Source organism: Lathyrus oleraceus, chromosome 4 (assembly GCF_024323335.1).
Source record: "Lathyrus oleraceus cultivar Zhongwan6 chromosome 4, CAAS_Psat_ZW6_1.0, whole genome shotgun sequence".
Lineage (NCBI taxonomy): Eukaryota > Viridiplantae > Streptophyta > Magnoliopsida > Fabales > Fabaceae > Lathyrus > Lathyrus oleraceus.
In genome coordinates this window covers 187,357,747-187,368,332 of record NC_066582.1, presented here as the reverse complement: position 1 = coordinate 187,368,332, position 10,586 = coordinate 187,357,747, and positions in this window count along the sequence as shown.

Below are 10,586 nucleotides of genomic sequence, written 5' to 3'. Positions count from 1 at the left end.
GATAGATCATTGAAAGAGTTTATATAAAATGACATGACTTACCTTGCAAGTCAGTTTTATAAGGATGAATTAGGTTAGACTATAGCCTATCATCGGATCTTGGACCACCCACTGTTTAAATTCACGCACCAAACCCAAAATAATGTTGAGCGTAAGGGGATTTATTGGAAAAAATTTAAGTTCACATTGCTTAGAGATAGATCAATGAAAGAGTTTATATAGAGTGACATTCATCACCTTACAAGTCAATTTTGTAAGAATGAGTCATATTAAACTTTAATATGGTATCAAAGCCTATTGATTGGATTATGGGCCGCTCACCGTTTATATCCACCTACCAAATCCCAAAAAAATGTTGGGTGTGAGGGATTTATTGGAAAATTGTAAGTCTCACATTGATCAGAGATAGACCATTGAGGGACATCTCTCACATTACAAACTGATTTTGTAAGGATGAGGGATGCCCCTTTATATAAACTATTTTAATGTTATATCTCCAACCAATGTAGGACTTCAAATTTTCCCAATAATTTTATTAATATCAAATGGTTAAAATGATGAATCATCATATTTTATCATAAAAATTACTCTACATTTTTATCTTCTTAAAAATTAGATAATATATTTTTTAGCATAATAAAATAATAAATAATAACATAAACTAATAAAAGTTATCATAAAATACTAACAATAAATGAAACTTCCATGACATAAAATCGTATTAACTCCAAAATAAGGAAAGAGTGAAACATTTAAAATTACTTAAAGTCATGATTCAGTAAAAAATAGTAAATATTCAAGATATTAAAATTGCAACAACGAAGTTAATATTCATCCAAATAATTAAAATTGTAATAATAAATATTTGATTAATGGGTTGATGAGTTTTTTGTTCGGGTCCCATTTACTCCAAACTCGATTTTTAATGGATTTTTAGTTTTTAAGCTCATATTCAACCAATTACACGACTCAACCCATTTTTTAGATGGATTTGACCGAATTTTGTGGGTTGATCCAACCTATGTATACTCCTAGTCAATCATGTTGATGAGCACATGGGTGTACATGGGTTGGGTCAATCCACAAAACTCTATCAAACAACACAAAAAAAATCTAAAAAAGTGGGTCGGGTCTGATAATTTGGTGGATATGAGTTTAAAAACTAAAAAATCCATTAAAAAAATTGGGTATCAAGTAAAATTGGATCCAAACTCAAAAAACTCATTGACTCATTAATCAAATATTTATTATTACAATTGTAATAATTTTGATGAATATTAACTTAGTTGTTGTAATTTTAGTCTTTTAACATTTATTATTTTAGTGAATCATGACTTTAACAAATTTTGAATATTTTACTATTTAGTTATTTTGATGCTAATGCAATTTTATGGCATGTAACTTTAGTTTGTGGTTAGTATATGATAATTTTTATTAACTGATATTATTTATTATTTTATGATGCTAAAAGATAGTAAAAATAGGTTAAATAATATTTTTTATGAAGATGAAAACATTGAGTATGAAAAAAATATGATGACTCAATATTTAATTGTTTAATATTAATAAAACATAAAAATTATTTAGGCATCTATTATCCAATCCAATCTAACCTAAAAATTAACGGGTTTGTCCAAATCAACCTATTATTACAATGAGTGGTTATTTTACCTCACTAAAACTAGAGTATTCTATATGAATTGGATATTGAGTTTAGTCAATCAAACCCAAACCGACTCACATACTCCCCTAGATGTGCGTTCCTCATCCATATATTCTGTTTTGCATCTTGTATTTAGTAGCAATCAGAATATTATGGGGCTTTTAATTTTTCCATCATTTTGTCCACGGGCGCCTAGTAAACACTTCATATAGAACTTAAGCAGTTGTTTGAGATCAGACATTCCAAATGGAGTTCAGTGTTACAATCTGGGCAGTTGTTCAATGATGCTTCAATGAAATTCATTAAAGATGAAGCTGCCAAAGCTAACACACATGTGGTCAGAGTGTTTGACCGTAGTAAAGGTTGGTAAAGTATTATTGAGTCAATGGATCACAATGAAGGCATGTCGAGGGGACACTATCGAGTGAAACTAGATAGAGGTTGGTACGAATGCAGAAAGTTCCAAGCCTTTCGTATGCCTTGCTCCCATGTCATAGCGGCATTTTCAAAGGTTCGACATGATCCTTCCAACTTATTATTTGTAGTTTACAAAGTCATAAACCTATGCAATGTTTACAAAATTAGCTTTTCGGTGGTAGCAAAAGAGAATTATTGCGGCCTGCATATGAAGGGGACATACTCTAACACAATGAAATAGTACGAAGAAAGAAAAAGGACCGCCCAAACAACACCCGTATTCGAATATAAATGGACACGACGAACAAAATGGTGAGATTATGTAGTTCATGTCGCCAACTCAGTCATAATCGTACAAACTACTCCAATGTTGGACCAAATACAACAACATAATTTTAATTGTAATCTTTTTGCTTTATATTAAAAACAATATTCATTTCATAAGTATCATAAGATTTAGTTACAATAACTTGAAAACAACAATTAAACAATAATTTAAACAACAACTAAACAACAATTAAACACCAACACCAACAACTACAACAATAAAATAACATCACAAATAAACAACATAACCATGTTATTACAACCATAAAAATAATTTTGTGAGAAGTATACATCATCATGTGAACATCTCTGTCAGTTTTAACATTTACCCAGAAACGAACTTCTCCATTTTGGTTGAACGTGGTATCAAGCCATTGAATTTTTCTGATCTTTTCATCCGCCGCAATTTCTCCATCTAACCAACGGTTCAAGGTTCTGTTAAGATGTTCAAACGTATCTACATTCCAAAGTCGGATCTTCATCGGAGGCTGCACTGCTGAAAAAATTTAATCGACATTTCTCTTATGAATATAAGGACACATATATGAATAATTTTTAAAGAAAAATGGAAGGAGATTGAAGAAAAATGGAAGGAGATAATAAGAAGATGTGTGAAAAATTATGGGAGAGTGTTGTTGTATTTATAAGAGCATGTGCATGAGCAGTAGCCACATGCATTGGCGCCTCCACTAAAGGACTATGCATGCACTATTGCATGTGGCGCATTGGACATGCATGCACCATTCATAGTGGCGAATTGGACATGCATGCACCATTCATAGTGGCGAATTGGACATGCATGCACCATTCATAGTGGCGAATTGGACATGCATGGGCCAATGCAAATGATGCATATGTTCAACAAATTCACTGCATGTGCCTATACAAATGACACCTTGGCTATTTTTTTTAAAAAAGTGTTTATATTGTTAAGTATTTTGAAATAGTGGTTATGTTGGTATTAATTTTGAAAAACATAGTTATTTTAGAAAAAAAATCACTTTTTGTTTAACCACTTAAACTATCAAAAATATTTAAAATATTTTTTTATGAAAAAAATATATTGTCGTATTCAATTTAATTAAGATTTTATAAAATATAAATATTTTTTATTCAATTAAAACAATAAAACAAATTTATGATAATAAAATAGATTTATTTGTACTAATTGATCTCAAATCTACGTTGTTGCAGCTATGGGGTATTATCCGTTTTGAATGTAAGAACCTTTATAATTTAGTTCTTTAAAAATGCGTCTCATTAGATTGAAGTGAATGAGTGTTTTATATAAATTTATCTTAGTCTTTTGTGAAATTAATTTTATCAATTCAAAATAATATTTAATTGAAATTTCTTACCAATTATAAAATATTTTTTGATGTTTTAAAGCATACCAAATTTGATTAATTTTTAAATTTAATGAGATTCTTTCATTGTTGTAAATAAACACAGTGCACTCATTCAACAATCTCATTCAAACTCTTGAATTTATTTCTAACTTCTCAATTACTTTTTCTATTGATATTATTTTTGTTATTGTTGTGCGAGAATATGAGAATGCAACACTTTAGAGGGGGAGTTGAATACCCATATTTTTTTAAAATTGTCTCATTAAAAAATTGTTTGTTTTAGTAATCCGAGTTTTGAAAAGTATTTGCACGGCGAAAAAATGTGCGTACAAAACATATGTTTTTGGACGGAATATACACCAACATTCAACCAATATATAAAATAGAAAGAAGATGAAACAAGCAACCAAAAACAATCAATCAGTTTATTGAATTACAATCGTTTTATATGAGTTGTGTAAACGAGTAAATTTCAATACAATAAGAATTCTAGAATTATTGTTTAAAGATTTAATCAGCAACAAGAAAAATTCGAAGTCTCAATCTAATAAAACCTACACTTATGAACGAAATCACTATTAATGCAATAAAATCTAACCACATGCGATTTTAAGAAAGCGATAAACCTAACTATACAGAAACTTAAAAAGATAAAGATAAAGAAGATTGCACTAGGATTTATACTAGTTCAACGCTTTCGTCCTTGTTTTTTGCCTAGTCTAGTTTCTAATGGTTTTCCATTGAAACTTTGTTGTTCTTCCACTATGATTTTGAAAAAATATGTAGAATTGTTTAGTACAATCACAAGAATGTTGCTCTTGCAAAATCTTGACTTGAAATGAACTTAAATCTTCTTGTTTTCAGAATGTTGCTCCAAGTCTCTATTTTGTAGTGATATTTACTCGATCTTACTAGTATCTTGAGCCTTGGCATGTTTGAAGATGAGAAAAACTTCAATTTTGTATGTAGGCTTTCACGCAACTCTACCAAAGTAATCCCAGAGAGAAGAAGATCATTTTTTTCTACTGAGTTTGTCAATCCCAATCACAACCGCAAACAATTGAAACCCCCTGAAATATGTTGGACAAGTGACTTCAAACACAAGAGGGGGGTGAATTGTGTTATTTAAAAATTTGTGATTAATTAAAAACCTTTCTCGATTAAGATCGTATTAGTAATTTAAGTGAGTAATTTGCAGCAGAAATAAAATACTAAAAGTAAATTGGAGAAAATAAAAGGATAGGGTTAGAAATATTGCACCAGATATTTATATAGGTTGGTCAAACGGTTTTCTCAAGAGGTCCTCTTGAGATTTTTGACTATAAGATTTTGAGCTTTTGAAGGTTAATGCCCACGAACCTTAATACAATTTGATCTTGGGATTTTTACAGGCTTATCCCCAACTAGTGACAGTTTTTACCCCAGGCTAAACTAACAGACCATTTAGAGATTTATAGCTTTTACCCCAGATTTATCTTAAAAATCAAACTCGATCTCTTAAAAGTATCACACCCTTAAGAATATAAACGACCAGTCCGATCACTTCAAAATATTCCATCCTCACAAGCAAATATTCACTTACTAGTGTCGCGGCGCGAAAAATACCCGAGCGTAAGGAACGCTCGAAATATAAACGAAACAGAGTCGCCACCGAACTTTATTTATTCCCAAAGAGGGAAAGGGGAAATATCGATAAAACCCACAAAAATCAAAAAGAAATGGTCGTCGCAACCAAATCGGGTTCGGGAGTCGGTTATGCAAGGGAAAGGTATTAGCACCCCTTGCATCCATCGTACTCGATGGGACCCATTTAGTTAGTTTCGTGTTAGAGTGTTAGCGTGATACAGTTTGTGGACTTCTACTTATCGAGTGAGAAAAGAGAAAGAAAGAAAGGAAAGACTTAAGGTTTTTTAATATTAATGTGCCTGACAAGATTTCGCAATCCTGCTCCTACGTATCTCCAGGTCCTATGAAGAACTCAAGGCATACGTAGTTCTACCCAAAGAGAACTACTGGGTGGATTGCTTTTAAAGAGAGTGATGCTTGGATCACATTTGAGCGATTAAACCTTTACTTGCTGCTCACTCTTGGAGGCTGAAGTCTTTGTTTGTTTCACATCAAAATAGATGTCGCATACTCTTTTCTGAAAATGTTTCTCGGAGTCGCACAAGGGCGGAAAACAAGTTTGATGAGTTTGAGTTGATTTTAAGCGGAGACAAACATCCAAGCAGGGAGCTCTACTGCAGTACTCGAATGCCTGAAAAGGAAGAGACCTAAGCCCAATCACTCTCTTTTCATCCAAAAGTTTATTATGAAAATGTGTGGCAAATTAGGTCAAAATTTCATTAACGGAAGACGCTTAATCAGACATAGAGCTCTACAGCAGTGTCCAAATAATCGGGAAAGAGAAGGTCGATACCCAATCAATCTTTTTCTTCTATAAGAGAAATGACCCAATTCTTAATAATTAACAAATATTTAGCACGGAAGACAAACATTCAGGCAGAGAGCTCTACAGCATTGCCCAAACATTCGAGGAAGGAAAAAGGTCTAAACCTGATCCCTCCTTTTTTCGTCCAAGTTGTTGTAAAAATAAGTTTGAAAGGTTTTAATTGTGAAAGCGGTTTGAGATGAATTGACTTATGAAAATGGTTTCGAAAGTAGAAGTGATTATGAAATCGAATGTGAATTAAGCCGATCAATATTTAATTGACTAAAATATAATTAAATCACCTAATTAAGCTAATCAAAATTAATTATCAAAATTGTTTGATTAAAAATTAATGTAATCAAATAATAAAGTTAATTAAAATTGGTTAACAAAATTTCTAATTAATCAAAATTTTAATTAATAAATTAATTCAACTTAAAAAGAAATAAGCGACAATATTGAGCGCAAGGTGATCGAAATGAAATGTGCCCAAAATCGATTTGTGCATAATGACAACACGAGTAATGTCATACACAAGATCATAACCCGACAAAATATCATATCAATGTATCAACATTTTGGCACTATAATAACATAAATTACCGAATATGCGGATCAAAGTCGGATTCACACAATACCAACACAATCAATAAGCAAATAATCAACAACCACAAAATTTATTCTCAATATCCAAAATTAACTCAAAAATGAATTAAGCAAAAAAAACAAGTAAATAAAACAATACTTGAATCTAATGTACATGATTTAGCTTGGTGAAAACCTTTATTATTTACTCATAATTTTAATTTATATACTATAAATTAAATGGAAAGCAAAACAATAAGAAAAGACACAAATGGGGTACAAACGTTGGTATGTTGTTTTTTCCAAGCATAACTTAACCAAACTTCCACCATATAATTTCATTATAAAATAAAACCAATTGTAACCTTAAAATCTCAACGCAGTAGAAATCCAAAGTGCACAATTTTCATGAAACAACATCATGCAGTATCCAAATAGGTTATGCCATGAATAAACGGTTTAAGCCAAGGAAACTTAATATAAAGTATACTCAACATTGCATTAATATTGATATCACAACATCCAAATCCAACTCAAACACAGTGTAATCGAACGGTAACTGATAGCCGAATTTATACACAACAATGCAAACAAAACCCACAGGAATACGCAAGTGATTACTAAATCCCTAGCTTAATATAAAAATTTTCCAAAAAAATCGATACAGCCAGACATGAAAAGTACAGCCTACACATTTAAACTATCAAAAGAGTCAACAACGAAAATGATACTAGCAGCAACAAACGTTAATACCTTTACGAAATCCAATCATTAACCGCAAGAAACACCAATACCACCACAAAATCAAGACAATATAATAAAAATGTAGATAAAATTCACGTCGTTACCGTGATGTCAAAAGTTGTTACCACGAACGGTTTGTCGGTGTGTAGCAAAGCCGAGTTAACTCTTGCACGAGAAGTCGCTTCCGTTTGCGTAACTAATAGTTGTCTCTATTCTTTCAAAAAAAATGAACACGTGGTGGTTTGTTGGACGGTTCATGGTTGGTGAATCGGAGGAGGTGACGGGTTCATGGCGAAAGTGTGAGAGAGGTGGTGGTTGAAGCAGCTACGAAAAGAAGAAGAGGAGCGAAGGTGGTCGAAGGTGTAATCGATGGCGATGGAGTTTCAAATTGGAAGAGGATGGTGAATCAAATGTGTGGTGGTAGGTTGCTTGTTGTTATTTTTTCAGGATCTGTATGAGAGAGTTGAGAGATAAATAGGGTCTTTCAAATGTGAGTGTAATCAATGGGAAAATTGTGTCTGTTTCAAAACGGGAAGGAGAGAGTATATTAAGGCAATGTGTTTTGTCTTCTTTTTTTTTTTTACTGATAAACTTTTTCTTTTTTTCTTTTCCTCTCTAGAGACATTATAATATGGCTATATATTCATTGGTCTCCCTCACGTCTTCTTTTATTTGATTGGAGGCCATCTTCTATCACATGATTGGATGGGTCTTGAAAGACAATGAAGAAACCCCCCATCAGTCCAAGTGGGGCGCGGTTTATGAGAGTATCATACTCCTCTCGTTGACATTACTTCCCCCATTTTTTAAATTAACTTTCCTTATTATTTCTTAGTTGTGATTGATAAAGATAGATGGACATAGATAGTTAACATGGATCAAAGATCAATTGGATTCAACGGTTAACATGAAAACAAAGAAACACAATTAATTTTAAAATATCTAGAATGCCCCTTTCTAAAAGTTTTAATTGATAAAATCAAATTAAATCAATTAAAACCCCTAAAATTCACACACCTTTAAATAAATATAATAAGAATAAAGTGAAGACATGAAAAAATCTATTTAACTTTTCTGAATATTTTGAAAAAAAAAAATAATAAATAAACATAAATTGATTGAATATGAATAAAAATCGGACGCAAAAGTATCCGGAAAATTCAACTGAATACACCAAAACTATCAATGCAAAATAAATTTTTCGAAGAAATACAGGTTTTGATTAAATTTTGAAATAAATAAAAAAAAGATCGGTTAAAAGACTCAAACTGATTAACATGCAGCCTGAAAAAGTAGTTGAAAAATAAAACGAGCACGCCAAGTTAAACTACGCAAATGGTAGATTAAGAAAACTGACATCTTCAAGCTCAATTTTGAATTTTTCCACCCATTAATCCGACATACAGTTTGAGAAACAATTCGATCGGTCTGTCTGTATATCCGAAAAAAAATTATTCTGAACGATATTTTAAATACTATACGAAAAAAATGCATGTTAAGACAAGTATAAAGTGCAAACGTCTTGTAAATGAAATGAATTACTGACTGGATAAATGTGAACAGACAATCAGACATAAACGAATCGCTCCTGGATCATTTGCTTCTGATTCTTAAACACAAACAAAACTCTACAAAGATCTAGATGACGACAATACTCCTGACCGTCACCCTCTGAACCTCTGAAACAAGATGCAACTAAATGAATGATGCACTGAGATTTGAGAAATCGAATCTTTCGACCTCTCAATCAACAGATGACTGAATGAATGTCAACAAGACCAGATAAAACGTCAGAACTTATGACTTTTCATCTAAACCCTTATGAATGTTTTTAACTGATGAAATGCATGATAAAATGGATTGATTATGCTATGTGGATGCGAGTGAAAAACTCAGGGTAAAATTTAGGGTATGACAACTAGCACTAAGACAATATAAAGTGAGAGGAATGTTTTGTAGAAAGAGAGAAGGAGATTAGAGAGATAAATTCCAAAGAAAAAGTAAAACGTTGGAAAGTGGCGTGGTTTGATGTGGATGCGTGCCTCCTTTCTATAATAGTTGGAAAAAATAGAAATGGAAGTTATCCATGGGCCAGATTAATGATCTAACCGATTACATAAAGCTCTAATCGATTAGACAACTCATTTTTAATCGATTATCAAGTCCAAATAGAAAGTTCTAGATATATAGTCGTTGCAAGTAATTAATGCGCTATCCATGTTATTTGGTTAATCGATTATAACACTTATAATCGATTAGTTTGCTTGGAAAAGTTTTGTCAATCGATTGACACAACTTACCAATCGATTAGTTTAGTTAAAAAGTGATTTGAAAAGGATTGGATAACTTTTTAATCACTTGTCTTAGCTTAGAAAATTATTTTTACGTTTCATCTAAACTATATATAAGTATTTGTAGGTGTGTGTATGTGAGTTACCTTAATATTTTTAATCTAAACTTATATAAGTATCAATAAATCTGGAAAAAATTGGGTAAAGAAAACATATTTGAGAAAATATTTGTAGGTGTGTGTGTGTGAGTTATCTTAATATTTTTAAGTTACTCCCTTACTTTTACAATACTCGGATCACTCAGACAGACAAATAGACATGGTCTGACGAATTTTCACACATTTCTCCAAGACTTCAAGACTTTTACTAGATAGTTTCTGTAACACCCCGATAATAATATGTATTTATTTAAATTAAATTAATAATATGTTTATTAATTTAATTAGAATATTTGAATTATTATTATTATTTTGGAATAATAATTATTGGGATAATTATTTAGTGGAATAATATTATTGGAGTATATAAGTTGGAATAATAAAAAGTCCCAATTTTTGGAAAAAGGTTTTCACGTGAAAAGGGAAAAGAGGCAGAAAGGGCAAAAGGCAGAGCAAGAGAAGAGGAAAAGCTTGAAGCTGCAGAATTTGCCGGATTAACTCAGGTAAGGGGGGTTTATCATCGATTAACGGGTATTATGGGATGATATGTACTGGGTAGTAATAGACCATTGTTTTATCTCTGATTGGATGATATATGTTGAATTTGTGAACTGTTGAGAT